The sequence below is a fragment of the Tamandua tetradactyla genome, chromosome 1 (assembly GCF_023851605.1).
Source record: "Tamandua tetradactyla isolate mTamTet1 chromosome 1, mTamTet1.pri, whole genome shotgun sequence".
NCBI classification, from domain to species: domain Eukaryota; kingdom Metazoa; phylum Chordata; class Mammalia; order Pilosa; family Myrmecophagidae; genus Tamandua; species Tamandua tetradactyla.
Window position 1 is genome coordinate 191,401,514 of NC_135327.1, and position 21,059 is coordinate 191,422,572.

The 21,059-nt window shown below is 36.2% G+C and overlaps 1 protein-coding gene and 1 non-coding gene across 2 annotated transcripts in view; both read left to right on the forward strand.

Moving 5' to 3' along the window:
• CNTNAP2 (contactin associated protein 2) overlaps window positions 1-21,059 on the forward strand; it is a 1,376,829-nt gene that overhangs the window by 265,501 nt on the left and 1,090,269 nt on the right. The gene's annotated exons all lie outside the window — the stretch shown is intronic.
• Window positions 4,797-4,903, forward strand: LOC143652573 (U6 spliceosomal RNA). The gene has a single exon (XR_013160768.1). It is a non-coding gene; the product is annotated as a U6 spliceosomal RNA (small nuclear RNA).

The window sequence follows — 21,059 nt, forward strand, 5'->3', positions numbered from 1 at the left end:
AAAAGGAAGAGCAAAGTGGGAGACTATCACTTCCTGACTTTAAAGCTTACTATAAAGCCACAGTGGTCAAAACAGCATGGTACTGCCACAAAGATAGACATATTAACCAATGGAGTTGAATTGAAAGTTCAGAGATGGACCACCAAATCTATGGACAATTGATCTTTGTCCAAATCTACTGAACTGGGACAGAATAGTCTTTTCAAAAAATGGGCATGGGAGAATTGGATATTAAGGCCAAAAAAATGATAGAGGACCCTTACCTTACACCATATTCAAAAACTAATTCAAAATTGTCAAAGAACTAAATAAAACAGCCAGTACAATAAAACTTCAAAAAAAAAATATGCAGGGAAACTTCTTCAAGATCTAGTAATATGAGGTGGCATCTTAAGCTTTATACCTAAAGCGCAAGCAGCAAAAGAAAAAATAGGTAAAAGGTGACTCCTTAAAATCAAAACTTCTGTGCCTCAAAGGAATTTGTCAAAAAAATGAAGAGGCAGCCAACTTAATGGGAGAAAATATTTGGAAACCACATATTGGTTAAAGGCTTTATATCTTGTATACATAAAGAAATTATACAGCTCAACAATAAAAGAACAAACAACCCAATTATAAAAGAGGCAGAGGATATGAATAGACACTTTTCTGAAGAGCAAATGCAAGTGGCTAAAACGCATATAAGAGATGCTCATTTTCCTTAGCAATAAAGGAAGTGAAAATCAAGATGGCAATGAGATGTCACCTCACACCTATAAGAATGGCTGCTGTTAAAGAGAAAACTACAAATGTTAGACAGGATGTGGAGAAATTATAACACTTATTCACTGCTAGTGGGAATGTATAATGGTGTCACTGCTATGGAAGAAAGTTAGGTAATTCCTCAGAAAACTAAATATTGAGTTGCCCTATGACCTAACAATACCAATATTCGGTATATATCTAGAAGAGTGGAAGGCAGTGACACAAACAGACATTTGCACACTGATGTTCATAGCGGCACTATTCACAACTGCCAAAAGATGGAAACAACCCAAGAGCCCATCAATAGACGGGTGGATAAACAAAATGTGTTATGCACATATAATGGAATATTATATAAGCAGTAAGATGAAATGAGATCCTCAAGCATATGACAATGTGGATGAACCCTGAGGACATACTGCTAAGTGAAATAAGTCAGACACAAAAGGACAGTATGCTGGTTTGAAAATGTTGTGTTCCCCAGAAAAGCCATGTTCTTTAATTCTCATTTAATATTGCTAGGTGGGATATTTTTATTACTTCCAGTTGTGGGTGGTAGCTTTTGATTAGATAGTTTCCATGGAGATGTATCTCCACCCATTCAAGTTGAGGTTGCTTGCTGGAGTCTTTTAAGAGGGAACTATTTTGGAAAAAGATACACTACTGACAGAGCCCACACAGCCAGAGACCTTTGGAGGTACTGATGGAAAACACTCCCTGGAAATCCTTATGAAATGAGAAGCCAGTAGATCTTCCCAGCTGACAGAGGTGTTCTGAACCCATCGGCTTTTTTTGAATCCAGGTGTCTTTCTCTGGATGCCTTAGTTTGGATATCTTAATGGCCTCATAATGGTAAACATGCAACTTAATAAATGCCCTTTTTAAAAGCTGTTCCATTTCTGGTATATTGCATTCCAGCAGCTTTAACAAACTAAAACAGATTCTGTATGATTTCACTATTATAACTTTGGTGAAGACAATCTCAGAGGTTATATTGTAGAATATATCAGCCTTGAGGTACACAGAAGCTGGATATCAGAGAAAGGCTACCCAGTGAGGTTGAACTTAAATGTAAGGGAATAGATAGAAGTGATGATAACTAATTAGTGAGGTTACAAGTAACATTACCATATTGAAGGTGAATATGATTAAAAGGGGCTGTATAGTGCCATATATCCACTGATTAAATCCACAATTATAAAATAAGTTATTATGTGAACTATTTCAAAGGGTTGATATTGGACAAGAGACAATAGTATAGGGGTACAGGGGTATGCTGGTTTGAAATGCTGCATGTACCCTAGAAAAGCCATGTTTTAATCCTAATCCCATTTTGTAAAAGCAGCTGCTTTTTCTAATCCCTATTCAGCACTGTATAATTGAAACTGTAATTAGATCATCTTCCTGGAGATGAGATTTAATCAACAGTGGTTGTTAAGCTGGATTAGCTAGAGGTCTGTCTCCATCCATCTGGGTGGGTCTTGATTAGTTTCTGAAGTCCTAAAAAGAGGAAACATTTTGGTGAATGAGAGCGATTCAGAGATAGCAGAGCAGAACGACACAGCTATGAGAAGCAGAGTCCACCAGCCAGAGACCTCTGGAAATGAAGAAGGACAATGCCTCCCAGCGAGCTTCATGAAGGGAAGCCAGGAGAGAAAGCTAGCAGATGACACCATGTTCGCCACGTGCCTTTCTAGATGAGAGAAACCCTGACCCTGTTCACCATGTGCCTTCTCACTTGAGAGAGAAACCCTGAACTTCACTGGCCTTTTTGAACTAAGATATCTTTCCCTGGATACCTTTTATTGGACATTTCTATAGATTTGTTTTAATTGGGACATTTTCTTGGCCTCAGAACTGTAAATGAGCAACTTACTAAATTGCCCTTTTTAAAGGCCATCCTGTTTCTGGTAGATTGCATTTTGGCAGCTAGCGAATGGAGGAAGGGGGAAACTAAAAATTCATACTATGGCCAATAGTTGACAGGAAGATATCAGCAGTACCCCAGTACAACCAGAGGCAATTAGTTGGCAGGCGGTGGGGGACACAATTGATAAGGGGTAGTTTTGATTTCATATTTGGTGATGCTGTGTTTGTCAGCTCTATAAAAATTGTTTAAAGTTGACAGTGCTGCTGATTGAACAACCAAGTGAGGACACCATAAGACATGGTTTGTTTATTTTGGACATTTCCATGATGCCCAATAGATAGAGGACTGAGAATCAGAATGGCAAATGATGATACATTTATATAATAGAATATGGTGCAACTACAAAAAGAAAGGATGGTGAGAGACATGTAATGAACTGAATAAATCTTGGGGACAATGTGTGGTGCAAAATAGTCCAGAAACAAAAGAACAGATATGCTAAGGTTTCTTCCATAAAATACTTATTAGAAAATGGGATCCTAGATTATAAGCCCTTATAGCAGTCACATTTAGTCTGAAATTGTAAGTGTATTTCAAGATTATGAGACACTGAGCCATGAGTGTATCAGCAGATATTTTCCTGGAACTTTGAGTAATTCTATGACACCTAAGACCCAGAAATAGAAGCTGCAGCCTTGAAAGCTAGCATAGCAATATACAAGAACAGTTAAAGTAACTGAAAATGAAATCTTCATTAGATATAAAAAATGAAGCCAATCTGACTGAAACTAACGTAAACCAGAATACAGGGCAAAGAATGATAGCATAGGTACTCTAGACCTTCACCTACTGTATGAGACCAAAGACAGAGAGGTTTATTATGTTAAGAACTTAAATTTTCTATAACATACAATCTAAATCAACCTGTCTGGGTAGCTCATTTAAACAACCCAAACTCCTAGAGCCCAGAATGGGAATGAGAACTTTTAATTCTGTATAGCTTAATACAATACCCAGGTACATCTCAGACTTTGATGGGCTGATAAAAAGTATTGATAGAGCCTCTTGAAGGTCTGAAGAAAAAAAAATGGAACTATTAAATTTTCCCATTTCAGAAACCATAGGTACCTTCTCAACCATTGCAGACTCCCAAGAAAATAAGCCAAACCCTTGGTTTTCAGGTTTGCCCTTATGAATCTCATTTCTGTAGTGGAGAACTTAAGATACCTCTAATGAAGCCTAAGAGTTGCTTCCAGGAAATGTCTTTTGTTGCCCCAGTGTGTCTTTTTTCTCTCTAAGCCAAACTCTGCAAGAAAAATCATTACCCTCCCCCCTACATGGGACATGACATTCAGGGGTTAATGTCTCCCTGATGATGTGGGGCATGACTCTCAGGGATGTGTCTGGCTCTGGTGCCATGAGCTTGACAATGAGGGGAAAAGAAGTGTAATAAAATAAGGCATCAGTGGCTGAAAGAGATCAAATAGAGTCAAGAAGCTATTCAGAAGTCCACTCTTATGCAAGCTTCAGTTAAACAGTGCTAATCTAAACACCAACCAACATCACTCATGGTAACTCTTAAGAACACCTAGGGCTCAAACTGAGACTCTATAAAAGAGTTTGCTTTCCTGAAACCTATAATTTCTGGAGGGTTCCTAGGCCAAATAAATCCTGGAACCCAGAGGGACCAGCCTTTTCAAGATAGTCAACTAATCACATCCCCCTATCCTTTAGTGTCGGCACCGCTTTTTAACATGAAAAAGTCAGAACAGGCATTGTCTAAGGATCCCTATAGATTGGGAGAAGGATCAAAGGAGAAGGAGGAGTTATAACAGAAAATAGGATTTAATAAATGAGTGTGACTACTGAATCACTATATTAATATTTTTTCTGCTCTAGTGTTTTGGAGCAGCTAGAAGGAAAAATATGAAATAGTGGAATGGTAAACCATAAACTCTGAAATCTGTTCTAATTAACTACTTGTAGAAATACACTTTGAAAATTCTTGCTTTTTCTTTCTTTTCTTTGTATATGTGTTACATTTCACAGTAAAATAACGTTAAAAAAAGATAGGGATTGAATTTTTGCTTATGTTTGCTGCACAGTTAAATTATCAAGGCAATGTCTTTGAGTTAAGGATGGCAATTACTCACTGACAAGTATGGAAGCAAGATTAAAGGGAGTGCTCGCTTCGGCAGCACATATACTAAAATTGGAATGATACAGAGAAGATTAGCGTGGCCCCTGCGCAAGGATGACATGCAAATTCGTGAAGCGTTCCATATTTAAAAAAAAAAAAAAAGATTAAAGGGGAGTAATACAGAATTATCTGAAATGAAAAATGGTGGTTTTATTATGTCCTTTTTGATGCAATTTAAAAATTATGATTTCTATTCAAACCATAAATACTCATACCTGAAGATAATACCTTAAGATATTTTTTCCATGCCAAGACTCTGTTCATGAGTATTCTTTGCACTTAGGAATTCCTGAGGACCCAAGTGACTGGATAACCTCTTTAGTTTGAATACAGTTCTCTGACTAGAATTTATGCATATACAGGTATAAAATGTATATTTGATCAAATTCACTTAAATTCATAGTTCTATATGATTATTATGAAGCCAAAACTTTGACAAATATTTAGAAGAATAAAGAGAATTTCACAATTCATACTATTTGAAAGAAATTCAGTCTTAAATTTCTGACAGTTGTTCATTTTAGGCTTTAATTCGTTTTATTATCAAGGTTTGAAACAATGAGAAAATGGATTTAAGAATTAACCTATGTCCAGAAACTAAATTTTCTGTAGCACATAATCTAACTCAGCCTGTTGGGATAGCTCATTTGAACAATAGAAACACAGGGAGCCCAGAAAAAAAAACAAGGTCCTTTAATCCTGTATAGCTTAATGTAATGCCTGGGTACATCCTAGAATATATTAAGCAGACAATCAAAAAGTTTTGGCTGGGTCCCTTGAGTGTTGGGATAAACAATGTGGAACTATTGGACTTTACCACTGGGGAAACCCCTGATACTGTGTCAAACATTCGGAGTACCCAAATCAGTAGGTCAAGCCCTTGATTTGAGGCTTGCTTTGTGAAGTTTATGTACATAGTGGAGAAGCTTAACCTACACATAGGTATGCCTAAGATTTGCTTCTGGAGGACCTCTTTTGTTGCTCAGATGTGACCTCACTCTCTCTAACCCAAACTCTGCAAGTGAAATCATTGCCTTCCCCACTATGTGGGACATAACATCAAGGGGTGAAAGTCTCCCTGGTGGCATGGGAGATGACTCCCAGGGATGAGTCTGACCCTGGAACGATGGGATCAACAATGCCTTCTGACCAAAAGGGGGAAAAGAAGTATAACAAATAAGGTATCAGTGGTTGCTCTTGTTTGCTATTGCTGGAATACAACACACTGGATGCAGATTGGCTTTCAATAAAAGGGGATTTATTTAGTTGACATATAGTTCTTCAAAGGAAAGGCAGCTTTCAACTGAGGTTCTTTCTTATGCAGGAAGTCACAGGGCAATCTCTGCTGGCCTTCTCTCCAGGCCTGTAGGTTCCAACATCTTTCCCTGGGGTGATTCCTTTCTGCATCTCCAAAGGCCTGGGCTGAGCTGCAAGTGCTGAGATGAGGTATGCTGAGCTGCTAGTCTCACAAATTTATTTCCCACTGTCCTGGTAAAAGGTGCATCCTCCAGACATTCCTGGGGTATAAGAGCAGGTTTTGCATGATGAATTCACTCTAACTTTCCAATCTCTCTAATCCTCTGGATCCCCTCATCTACATTAAACCAGGGCAGTTCTGGCATTTCAAACTCAGATAACGTTGGCCACCTTTTGTTCCATGTTTCAAACAACCATCCAAACAAACTGTTAATACCTTTTCTAACCCCTCAAGCTATAACATTGAATGCGGAATCTCTGCTTAGTGGGCTCATATCAATAAATTCAGCTTGATCCAGCTTTATTTTCCTCCCACCATTATCCCACACCCTTAAAATCCATTGCCGTACATATTCCCCTGATTTCTGTCTATATACATTGGAAAACTCACACAGTTCTTTTGGAGTATAACGTACCTCCTCATGTGTGATACTTTGCACCTCACCTTTAGGGGCCTGTTGGGACTTTAGTCTATTTATAGGTCTGAAAGAAATGAGGGGTGGTGGGGGTGGGTCATGAAAAGAATTAGAAATATCTTCCAAGCCATTTGCTTCAGGGCCTTCATTTGCAGTTTCATCTGGTGAAACAGAATTAATCACTCTAGGGCTAATCCCTTCAGGAGGAGGTTGGGTGGCCAACTCCTCAAGGCAGGCTGGAGGTGGGCGGCTATATCCTCAGAGCAGATTTTTACAGGGTTGTCTAGAGAAGACTCAGCATGATCTAGGGTTTCAACCTTACCCCAACATCATTATCAATCCATATGCCACCATGCCATTTTTCAGGATTCCACTCCTTTCCAATCAATGCCCTCACTTTAATGGCAGACACCATGCAACGTTGAGATTTTAGTTTATGTTGTAAAGTTGCTACTCTAACAATAGATTCCGAGTCTGATTTTCAGAGATCTCAAGTCTATGGCTACAGGAAACAAGATTTTCCTCCAGGATACTAATAGAAACTTGTACATCTGTCAGACAGCACTTAAGCTTCTCGTTTGAAGCCTTAAATCCATCCCTTTCCCTCCTTAATATATCCAGTATATCTAACAACCACCAGCCAACATCTCTATACCTCTTATTTCCACAAAACTCTGTAAAAGTGTCAAACACATTATCCCCCAGAGCCTAGCATTAGGAGAGTCAAATGGTGATATTTTGACTATCTCTTTTGCCAGCTCACTCAATGGATTGGGAGTGTCATTCTGATTATGGGAATCTGAGTTCTTAGTGCCTTTGAGTCTAGTCAAAGTAGAAAACCATTCATAAAAATCCATTTTTAAGATTCTGTTTCTTAAGAACCACCCCTGGTACCAAATTATATTAGTTAGGGTTCTGTAGAGAAACAGAATTACAGGAAACACTTGCAAATATAAAATTTATAAAAGTGTCTTATGTAACCACGGGAATGCAGGGCCCAAAATCTATAGGGCAGGCTGTGAAGCTGACGATTCCGATGGAGGGTCTGGATGAACTCCACAGGAGAGACTTTCCCATTGAAGCAGGAAGAGAGCCTGTTTCTTCTGAATCCTCTAATCCAGCGATTAGATTAAGCATCGCTCATTGCAGAAGACACTCCTCTTGGTTGATTACAAATGGAATCAGCTATGGATGCAGCTGACAGGATCATGATTTAATTCTATGAAATGTCCTCATCACAAAAGACAGGTCAGGAGTTGCCCAACCAGACAAACAGGTACCACCACTTGGTCAAGTTGATACATGAACCTGACCATGACAGTGACTGAGAGAGTTCAAATAGATTTGAGAGGCTGCTCTGAAGGTCACTCCTATGCAACGTTCAGTTAGACATTGCTATCTATCATAACTTGCCAAACCCCAACCATTCCAGCCAATTCTAAAGAACACAGGGCAATATATAAGATTCTTCAAAGGTTCCATGCACTTGGAGGTTTCTAGAAACCTACAACCTCCAGATGGGTCCCTGGACAAGATAAGTCCTAGAGCCAGTGGGGCCAGCCTCTACAGAACATTATCTACATCCATCTCCCTACTCCATATTATTGACAGACCCTTCCAACATGGAAAAATTAGAATGGGCAAAGCCCAAATACCCTTAAAGAGTGGGAGAAAGATCAAAGATGATGGTGGAGTTATATATACAAGGTAAGATTTAACGAAAGTGTATGATTACTGAATCATCATATTGATATTTCTTTTAGTCTCCAGTATCTTGGAGCAGCTAGCAGTAAACACCTAAAATTGTGGAATTGTAACCCATACCAAACTCTGAAATCTGTTCTACAGCTAATTTTTGTGGTGTGCTTAGAAATTTATTGTTTTTTTTTGTATATACATTATTTTTTATTAAAAAAGTCAATTGTGAGTATAAAAAAAATATTTATTCCTTCTAGCCTCCAATGTTCTGGGGGAGCTAGAAGTAAAAATCTGAGATGGTGGTATGGTGTTCCATGACAAACTCTGGGATCTGTCCTGTAACTACTTGTTGAAGAGTGCTTTGAAAAATGTAGCTTTTTTTCTTTCTTTGCTTTGTGTATATTTTATATTATACTATAAAAACGTTAAAAGAAAGAATTAGCCTAGGCCAAATTGCCATTATCTTTTGATGGCATTCATATTATTCCTTCTCTAAAATATTCCTTTTTTATTATTTTTGTAATATGGATATAATTGATCCATTGAAACTATTTTTGATGGCAAGGGTCCCTTAGCTCTATTTTCTCCTTAATGTGTGGAAAGATGGAAACCATGTGCCTTTGGGGTATGGAGAAGAAATAAGCTATTCTGTAATTATTCTTATATTCACTTCTCTAGCAGAGTTACACCAGCCTAGAGTACAAGGGAGTGATGGAGTTGCAACAGCATCATACAGTTAAGCTATGAAAAACAAGGGGTTATCTCCATTAAGGATTGTGTCTTGTTAGAAATCCCAAGTTGGACACTGAAATAATCCTAGCTACACTCTATCTTTCCCAGTTACTTTTTATTTTCCTCTTCCTGAATCATACAAAGCCAGTTCAAAAGAGATAAGGAAACAGTTCATAGAAATGAAAGAAATATTTTGAAGGACATTTTAAATCTCATCAGATGGTACAATAAGGTAAATTTCTTGAGGCTGGTAATCATCACATTTATTTTTACATCTTCAGTAATAATCTTACATAGTTATGCCATCAGAGAATATTAGAGAATTGAGTTGAATGTTGTTGCCCTTTCTACAGTGTCAATTACCTATAAATAAGAATCTAATGTGGATGATTTTGTGCCTTTAGAGAAAATTATAAGATATTGCATGTTATATGAGACAAATTTGGAACAATGAAATAGGACTAAAAGTAATTTAGTCAGTTTAGATTTATGAAGCAAGTTATAAATGTCAGTAGTGATAAAAACAATTATTTTCCAAAAATAGCATCATAATTTCACAGCTACAATTGTATGCTTAGAACAGAAGCAAAGCTGTAAAAAAAAAAAAAAAGCATATCTAAATTTTCAACCAAGTAACTGACATATCTATTAAAAAACAAATGAAGGCACAGAAAATATAATATATAAACCTTTAAATGGAGAAAAACTGGGATGCAAGAAAGAAAATGGGCATCAATGAAGTGGTAGTGTCCTCACTGTCCAGTAAAAGCAGATGAGGCAAGTGAAGGGTCATGGGTTCTGGAGACCAGAGTTCTTAACCTGAGAGGGCACCTAAGCCCCCTGAAATTTTATACAAATTTTGGGTATATTTAGATAAGCATCTTTTTAGGACAGGACTCATGATTTTCATCAAATTTTCATTGTAGACTGTTATTCAAAATTCTTCTCAATTTTTCTGTTCTCCTATCTAGCTAAACTCAAGAATTGTGTATTCTCACTCTTTTCATTTCTCACTATCATAGTCATCTCACCCTAATCCAATCATCAATAACCTGCATGTTCCCAAGTCTAATGTCTACTTGTTGTCTTGTGTCTTAATTGATTTCTCAGAAGAACTTAAAAGAGTTGACTAGTCCCTCCTTCTGAAAGCATTCTCTTCCTTCTTATTATATCATTGGTTTTGTTCCTATTTTCCTGGCCACTCTTTCTCAGCCAACCTTCCTAGACCCTCATCTATTTCCCAGCTTCTAAGGTTGAGTACTACAAGTCTCAGCCTAAACTCTTCTCTTCTCTTTCTCAACTCTCTCCTTTAAGCAACCTTATCCAGTCCCACGATTTATATGCCTGACATCAATTTCTATCTCCAGACATTACTTCTTCCTAGACCAAATATATAACTCCCTGCCTGACATCTCCAATCATACATATAATAGACATATCCAACATCGACTTCTTTCCCCAGTCTCCTATTATTAAGTTAAATGGCCCCAATTTCCACTCAGTTGTTCAGGTCACAAATCTTTCTTTCTCAAACTTTTGATAGCCAGACATTGAGCAATGCTTGTCAACTGTACCTCCAAAACATATTACAAATCTGCCCACTTTTCTCTTCTCCATAGCCACTCTCTTTGTCCAAGCTTCAATCATCTCTTGTCCTAATACCGTCCGAGCTTTCTGAAAGGTCTCTCTGCTTTCACAATTGCCTCCCTAAATCCATTCACCTCACAGGAGTTAGGGGGTATTTGTAAAATAGAAACAACATCATATCACTTTTTGCATAAAACACATCAAGGGTATTCTATCACAGGTAAATCTAATCTTCTAATTATACCTCACAAGGCTCTGATGTATTGGGCCTCTGCCTATCATTTTATTCACATCTCCTAAATCTCTTAATCCCCCTCCACCCTCACCCCATTCTACCCAGTTATTCTCTACACTCCAGCCACAGTAGATATCTTTCTTCTGTTACTGCAATATAGCAGGCATGTTTCTGAGGTCTTCTGCATCACCATCACCTGACTGGCCTCTTCTTGTCCTTAAAGTTGCAGGTCAATCAGTCGTTTCTAGTCCACCCAATCTCTGCATTCCAATATCACTATCTGAAATTGCACTTAGTACTTATTTGCCCATAATCTGTCTCTCCACACAGGAATGTAAGCTCCATGAAAGCAAGGATCTTGTCTATCTTCTTCACTGTTTTATCTCTGGTACTAAAACAATGCCAGTCACAGGGTAGGAGATGGGTAAATGTCAGCTGAATGAGTGCATGAATGATTTACATAATGAGCATGACTCCTTAAAGAAGAACTCTAAGAGAACTTAGCTGGTGGGGCAAATTTCCAGTGCTATACTCCTTAGATTCTGAAAAGTTGAACTTAAGAAGCAGGACTGCAAAATCTCCCATTAGAAGAAATTATATGATCTGTTGATGATATCAGCAGATAATGATGGTCATCTGCTTGGTCTTTTAATACTTATTTATCTTCTTTCACTTGTAAGATTAAGCTGTCTGGATGGTTTATCATTATTCATGGCAGAGCCTAGAATAAAATATACCATGTATCAAGTGTTGAATCTCTTGGTGATATGAACCTTTTTTCTGTCCAGTATATTTTTCTGACTGTGTATACAAGTTGTATGCAATAAGTATCTGTTGTTTCATAGATGAAAAAAAAGTAATAGAATATCTATTTATGGCTTAAAACCCTTCTCAGATTTCAGTCCTTTATAATAACTTTATCTGCCATACACACAGAACCCCAAAATGTGTTTTCCATTTTTAAATCTCCAAACATGTATTTCTCTTTATACATGTATGACAACAATAATAATAATAAAAATTAAAACTGCTGACTGTTAATACTGATAGTATCATGTGTCTCACTGATATTATACTTCAGGCATAGTGTTGTAAGTCTTCTTCTACAAATGAGGAAATGAAGTTTCAAAGGGGTTTAAAAAAAATTGCCCAAAGTAAAACAGCATGGATCATTTCTGATTTACTTCTGTATCTTCAGTGTTAACATAGTTCCTGGGGAATAGTAGATATTCAACATAATTTTATGGATGAATAAAGGAAGCTGGGTGTGATTTGAATCCAGATATGAATGACACCCAGTTTCTTCAGTGCTATACCATATTATCTCTTATATCTTAACCATTTGTGTACACTAATCAGCTGCCTCATGACTTGGAAACTTCCTTGAAATTAGCAACAGTTTCCTATTCATGGCAACTTGTATAAAACTTAGTATTCAAGTATCAAATACTGGAAAGCATGAATAAATGAATGTTTAAGAAGTGCATTTGAAACACCCATAAATGGTACATGAACCTGGGGTCCTGGATTGAAAAGATTTATAGGAGATGATTATTTCATAAACATGTATTCCTACTAAAGTTCCTTGCTTTGGAGAAATTTCTCAAGAGAAGAGAATGGTCAGCAGAATAATCATTAAAGTTTTATACAGTAGACTTTGCAATATTATGATGCTTGGCTTTTGGCAGGGAATCAATAATGTTTGAAACAATTATTAGAAGTGCTATGAATATTTAGTCTTGGAGTAGTTATTTAAATTTTTAAGTCTAAAATACTGATTTCCAGAAGGTCGTGGGATTGCCTTGTTTAATAGCAAATAATGGTATGCCATATGTTGGGTGTGCCATTGTTTGAAAATGCAGAAATCAAAACATGAAATGGACATTGAATAAAAGTTAGTTGAAGTAAAAAATGAATAAGAACATTGCAATGCATAGATCTTTAAAGTAAAATTCAATGGATTTTGATAAATTCATATGCTTAGGTAACTAGCACACCAATCAAGATATAGAACTTTTCCATTATCCCAGAATATTCCCTTGTTCCAACTAAAAGTTCATTCCCACCACCTCCTCCCACCCCCCATAGAAACTACTGTTCTGATTTGTACTGGCATATATTAGTTTTACCTGTTCTAGAATTTCATTAAAAAGGATTCACCTAGTAAGGGTTTTGTGACTAGATTCTTTGACTTCATACAATGTTTTAAAATTTCGTCCATGCTGTTGCTTCTATAACTACTTCATTCTTTATTATTGCTGAACAGTATTTCCTTGTTTGAATATGTAATGTATAGATAAACAATTATTTCCAGTTGAGATTACTATGAATAAAGCTGTGGAAAGATTCCTATAGAAGTATTTTGTGGAATATATTATGTTTTTGGTGGATACATACTTAATATAGGAATTTGTAGGTCAATAGGATCAGTGTATTTAGCTTTATATGAAACTGTCAAATAGTATTCCAAAATGATTGTACATTTTACACTCCCACCAGCAATGTATAAGTGATCAAATTACCCCAAATCCTAGTCAGTCCTTTAAATTTTAAACCACTCATTGGTGTTAAATTGTATATCATTTTGGTTTTAATTACCTTAGTGTCGAATGATGTCAAATGCTTTTTCATTTGTTTATGGGCAATTAATATATCTTTACTTGTGAAATAACTTTTGTACATTTTGTGTTTTTAGGATTGATTTGTAACAGCTTTTAGTATATTGTAATATATTCCTATTTCAAATAGTATTTCAAATATTTTCTTAGTCTCTTTCTTGCCTTTTAATTTTCTTAACTATTTGTATTGACCATCAGGAGTTTTTAACTTTGATGAAGTCAAATTTACAAGTGTTTTTATGCCTTCTAAGAAATCTTTGTCAACCACAAGATCCCTTTATGTTTTCTTTCAGAAATTTTATAGTTAAAGACTTTGTGTTTGAGTCTGAAATCCATCTAGAAGTATTTTTTCTGCATTATGTGAGGTAGGGATTGAGATAGACTTTTTTCAATTTATTTACCAAGTTGTTCCAGCACTATTTCTTGAAAAAAACTTGTCTTTCCCCATTGAATTGCCTTTGTCAAAAATTAAACACAAACATGAGGGTGTATTTCTGATCTGCATTTTGATAGCTTTAAGTAAGTTTTGAAATCAGGTGGTAAATCTTCTAAATATTGTTTTCTTTTTTATTGTTTTTTAGTATTTAAGGTCTTTGCATTTCCTTATACATTTTAGAATCAGTTTGTCAATTTCTACAAAACAGCATTGAGATTTTGATTGGGATTACATGGTTTTGATCTCCATTCATTTAGATCTTTAATTTCTCACAGCAATGATTTATAGGCTTTCATGTAGATTAAAAAGTTCTCCAGGTGATTCTGACGCATAGGCAAGATCAGAACCACTAATCTAGATCCTTTCTTTCTCAGAAGTCTCAGGATGTCTGAAAGCCATCACATCGCTAAGGTTTTACTTTATTAAATAAAGTAGATAAGAGAAAGGGTCATTTCCAGCAACACCCATAAAATGTGTTCTGCAGTTTTCTCTCTCCAGGGAATTTGTCAAACTTAAATGGGACATTCAAATGTTTCCTTAAGTACAAATAAAGTATGTTCTAAAATGGCTTTCTGTCTACAGAAAATAGACAGAGAGCTCTTGGCAGTTTCTTCAGCTTTGCAAAGCAAAACATTTTGTGCCTGCCCAACTATCTTATTTCATAGATAAGATAGTCACATCTATCTGACTATAATTGATTATATTTATCACATAGTTTAGAATGGAGTGTCGAAGTGAGCAAAATAAGATTAAATTGGATCAATTTCCTTAGGCTTTGTAACTTGCATTGGTAATAGAAGAACTAGAATTCATCATCTTTATAGAGATGTGTATTTCAATTTTTCTCTTTATTGCATAAATTTTTAATTGATAACTTATGAGATATATCATTAGCACATTAGAGAGCACTTTAACTGCCTAAATATGAATTCATATTCTAGGAAATTTTTCTCTCAAAACTGAATATTGGGCAAAAGATTAAACTCTAGTCACTGTAATTTTATGTGAAGCATTTTCTAACAGATGTTACATCTTGGTTTGCTACTATATTTTAAATACTTTCTTTTTTTTTCAATATTCATTAAACCAGTCTTTGCTTCTTGTCTCTAATAAGAGTAACATCTGTTTCTTCTTGTTCAATCAAAGCAACTACCTCAAGAGTCTTACTTTGAAAATAGCACCATTAGAAAGACAGCCTAGATAGAATATACTTCATTAACATTTTAAATTTGCATACAAAACAAGTTTTGCTAACAATTGTAAGTTAGGGGATGTTAGCAAAAATATTCTAAAATCATTTTGCTGTCTTATGAAAATCAATAGGAACAAAATGTTTGTTTTAGGTGTAAAAATCTCTGTAAAAATATTACTTTTCTTTTGTAATGTATAGTTGAAAAGTTTTTATTATGTGTAACTAAAGATATCTATTATAAAGTAATATCAAGTTGGGTGGGCCATGGTGGCTCAGCAGGCAAGAATGCTTGCCTGCCATGCCAGAGGACCCAGGTTCAATTCCCGATGCCTGCCCATATTCAAAAAAAAAAAAAGATAATATCAAGTAGACTTTAAATGTGAAATTAATTTGAGACTGTTGCAATAGGATATATTTTTAAAACAATAACATTTTGGAAAATATGCATCCAGGTTTATATCAGTCTAACTGTTCTAGTTTGCTAGCTGCCAGAATACAACATACCAGAGATGGATTGGCTTTCAATAAAAGGGGGCTTATTTAATTAACGTATAGTTCTTCAGAGGAAAGGCAGCTAACTTTTGACTGAAGTTCTTTCTTACATGGGAAGGTACAGGGTGATCTCTTCTGGCCTTCTCTCCAGACCTCTCGTCTCCAACAACTTTCCCCAGAGTGATTTATTTCTGCATCTCCAAAGGCCTGGGCTGAGCTGCAAGTGCTGAGATGAGGTATGCTGAGCTGCTTGGGCTGTGCTATGTTTGAGTTCTCTCATTTAAGCACCAGCCAATTAAGTCAAACCCCATTCATTGCAGCAGGCCCACCTCCTACCCGACTGCAGATGTAATGAGCAACAGATGAGGTTCACATTCCATTGGCTCGTGGCCACAGCAACAGAACTAGGCACCTTCACCTGGCCATGCTGACACCTGAACCTAACTACCACAGTCACCCTCAAATTTTATTTGGAATTGGATTTATTTTTTGAAAATATTCCACATTCAGAGCCACATCCATTGAGTAATAAAGTTTAAAAAGAAAAAACATTTTGGGGAGGAGAAAATGGATCTGTAGCTATGAAGTCATAAGACAGATTTTTGTTATATGCCGGATAACAAAACTAGCTTTAAAACCCTAATTTTAACAAGAGATATATCCAGACACTCTCCCAAATCTTCAAATTCCTGACCTGACCAGGCACAAAGCATGACTGAATTTCTATTGGGGGAAGAGGTATTTGTTCACAAAGAAAACCAATTTTTAACATTTTTTGGCATATAGTTAATGATTACAAAATTAAAGTACAATAACCCAAATTTTTGTTCAGAGAGCCAGGCTCACTCATTTAATAAAGTTTGTTAGGTAACATTTATTGAGAAGTAACTATATGCCAGATATTATTTTACATGATCATTCTTACAATGCTATGGAATAGATATTTTCACCTTTTCCATTTTATAAACAGGGAAACTGGGGCATAAAGTGTTTAATTTGCTTAAAGTCCAGCTATTAGGTGAGCAGAAATGAGATTTGTATCCAGATAATCTGATTTTACATTCTTAGCCAATGTGTTATACCATCTCTCTGAGTGTTACATTTGTGTTACGTATGTGGCCCTGAAATATAAAGGAATTCCCTGATTTTCCCAAGGAGACGTTACAGAACTCATTTTTGTCTGACTTGCATTATAATTTTTAGGGCTATAGATTAAAATATCTATGATATTTAATTAACTAGGTTTGCTCTTTTTTTTAAATATTTTTATTGATAAAATGAAATGAAGTAGGACAAAACTCCGAGCACCACGTGAAAAAGTACCGGAGCCTCTGAAAAGTGGACAAAACTTTTGTTGCTGTTTCAGACTCAGAAGACTCCTGTCCAAAGTCTAAGCCCAAAATATGCTTGTTTCCATATTATATAGGCTAGCAAGCAGGGCAGGAGTTACTACGGGAATGGGTGGTAAACACTGGGAAAGTACAGAAACAGAACTTGCAGGGCAGGAGTTACTATCTGGCTCATAGCTGATTTTTTTTGTCTGAATTATAGGCACCTCTCAACCTGACTAGGAGCAGGCACAGCAGTCATCCTGTTTCACTTCCTTTGAGAAAGCATGCATGTACATACATTTGTGAGTGTACAAATTCATTCCATACATGGTATGCAATCAATGGCTCACGATATCATCTTATAGTTGTATATTCATCACCATGATCATTTTTTAGAACATAGCCTCCAGAAAAAGAAATAAAAAGAAAAAAGAAAAACCTCATACATACCATACCCTTTACCCCTCCCTCTCATTGACCACTAGTATTTCCATCTACCCAATATATTTTAACCTTTGTTCTGCCTATTATTTATTTATTTTTATCCATATTTTTTTACTCATCTGTCCATATCCTAGATAAAGGGAGCATCAGACACAAGGTTTTCACAATCACACAGTCACACTGTAAATATTACATCTTTATGCAATCATCTTCAAGAAACAAGGCTCTCTCTCTGAGCCGATTCGGCAAGCGAACCCACTGGCTTCCCCCACTGCATGGGACGTACCTCCCAGGTGTAAAAATCTCCCTGGCAACATGGGATAGAAATCCTTGGATGAGCCGGGACCTGGCCTCAAGAGATTGAGAAAACCTTCTTGACCAAAAGGAAGAAGAGAAAAACTAAAGTGTCAGTGGCTAAGAGATTTCAAACAGAGCAGAGAGATTTCCCTAGAGGCTATTCTTATGCATTATATCTATATCCCTTTTCAGTTTATGGTGTATTTGAGTTGCTAAAGTGAAGTACCTTCATGATGATGAATATACAACTATGTGATGATATTGTGAATTACTGATTATATACGTAGAACAGAATGATCATATGTTAAGAATGTTTGTGTTTCTTTCTTGTCATATTTTTTAATTTAAAAATTAATTAAAAAAATTTAAAATATATATATGTAAGGTGAAAAAAAGAATAAAAAATAAATAAATAAAATGAAGTATCTGAAATTAGCAGTACCTAAACTACTGTGTGCCAGTAGCCTTGATCATGTGTATTTTTGTTTTTGGTTTTTTTTTTGTGCTGCATGGCAGGGCCACATTTCATTCTTTTTCCTTGTGAGTATGCCGTTATTGCAACACCATTTGTTGAATTTTTTGTTTTGTTGATTTGTTTTTGTTGGTTTTGGAAGTGCATGGGCTGAGAATCGAACCAGGTTTCCCACATGGCGGGTGAGAATTCTACCACTGAACTACCCTCGCACCCCCTCTCCCTGCTCATGTGTTTTTAATGTTATATAATAAGATTATTTAACATTTTTCTACTCTCACTTTTTCTGAATAATTTTATGCTAATGTGAAGAATGTGTGTCCTTTACATCAGCCTCTTTGCCATAACATATTTTTGTGTAACGAAGCTTCACATCTATTTAAGTTGTTTGAGATAGTTTTTCTCCCATAACATATCTAATACTATCTATCATTGGACATGTTTTTTCAAGCCTCAAGTACCCATTAGCATATGAGGATAGATATTTTTTATTGTTCCATGTGTGTATATTCATGATCTTCACATTGTAAAGATATTATATTGCTTTCTTATTTAGAAGGCTTATTTATAACTACCCCAATATTTGTAATTGTGAGGTAACGGCTCCCAAAGAACAATTATTAAATTAAAGTTTCATTTTTCCTTTTCTATAAAATGAAACTTTTCAAAGCTTCATTATTTTTTGACCTAATAATAGAAATATAAATATGCAGCTTCTAGCGTGTCAGACCCCATTCTAATGTTGTGGCAATATTGTACTGGTTTGAAAGGTTATGTGCCCCAGAAGAGCCATGTTTTAAACCTGATCCACTCTTGTGGGAGCAGCTGTTTCTTTTAATCACAATTCAGTACTGTAGGTTGGGAAACTTTGATTTAATTATCTCCATGGAGGTGTGAGACACCGATTGGGGGTGTGATCTTTTGATTAGATGCAGCTGTAACTCTGCCCAGTCCATTTGGGTCTTGATTGATTTACTAGAACCTTTAAAAGATGAAACATTTTGGAGATACCTCAGAAAGGACAGAGCCTCGAGAAAGGATAGAAGCCATAGAGCTGAAAAAAAAGAGCTGATGCAGATGCAGATATGTGGAGAGTAGAGACACTGATGTTTGGAGATGCTGGGAGCCCAGCAGATATGGCTACAAGATGTTAAGCAAGCTAGAACCTGGAGACAGCCACCAGAACTGACAGAGCCACCGGAATTGACAGAGCAATGAGGAAGCCAATGAAGAAACCTGGAGAGAAAACTAGCAGACATTGCCATATGCTTTTCCAGCTGAGAGAGAAACCTCAAACATCATTGGCCTTCTCGAATTAAGGTATCTTTCTCTAGATGCCTTACAATGGACATTTTCACAGCTTTAGAACTGTAAACTTGCAGCTTAATAAATTCCCCTTTTTAAAAGTTGCTCCAGTTCTGTTATATTGCATTCCGGCAGCTGGCAACTAACACAAATATTAATTCATTTGTCCTCAAAACAAACTCATGAAATAGGTATGGTCGTTCTCATTTTAGAGAAAAGAAACCTAAGGCACAGAGAGGTGATGTAAATTGCCTAAATTAACAAGGAGCAGAGAATTGCTGGCAGTCTAGCTCTAAGACTGTCCCTTGCACTCCCATACTGTTGTCTTTGTGCTCTCTTGTTGCTCACTTTTGTAAAGACTCAAGAAGGTGATGAATATAGGACGTGTAGAGTCAGGCTCTCAGGAAACATTAGCCATATGACATTGCATCATTTTTTTTTTAAGTATCAGCAAGCAACCTTTTTCTTTCTTAATCTCATCCTGGGTCACTGTCCAGCCACAAGGGCTCAGCCACATCTGGAGGTGGGTTCCTGGTGAGTCTCTCCATTCTGGATACCTTCACTGACTCTCCATTAATAGCTGGAGAAAGAACATCTCTTTAACAGCGACTGAGAAATGAGGCTGAAATCTGTGTTTCTTGATGTATTCTTTGTCAGTTATGACTCATAAAATATCTAATGAGACCTGGTATGACTACACGTTTTTTTTTCCAGAATAACGCATTAGTATTTAAGTATATATCTTCTAGCATCAATCCAGTTGACTGTGGTATTTAGAGTGAATTTCATATATTGAATTCCACAAGCTCTTGCATTTCTTTAATGTTCCATTTCATATGAATTTTAAAATAGTAAACAGAATTGTTAATTTTTCTTTAAAAATGCAATAAACTTAAAGCTTCTCTGAAAAGAAAAATAATTTTGTGCTCCTCCAAGTCACAGATGGCTGAGGAAATGACAAAGATGAAATGTATTCTGGAGCAAGTTTGTAGAGAGTGTCACCTATTTTTATTTTAGCCCATGGTTCACACCAGGCTGTGCAGGTCTCTCTTGCACTGGAAGGAATGGGCACTGACAGAGGGAGAATATGCCAAAACTATGATGCCCTCTTTATTCTCACCATAATACTGGATACCTGAGTTCTGAGTGGTAGGGAAAACTACTGTTTGGGTATTAAATAGTCTGGAATAGAGTCTCAGTTCTACCAGATAACAACAGGATCATATGTTTAAGGTCATTGATGCACTCACCTATAAAACTAAAAGAATGAACTCATCAATGTTTCAAAAGTATGGATACCATTTAAATGAATACTCATGGCCCTATTTTAATATACTATGGGGAGAAAATGCTAGAATTTACTTCTCAAACCTGTAATCTAAAATTTCCATTGAAAGTAAAGTTTGAAGAGAAAACATCAATTAAAGAAAACACTAAAGGATTTATATAGTATAAGTGATGCTCTAGTACAACAAAAATTAAATGGTATAAATGACTGAAAGTTGGCTGATGAA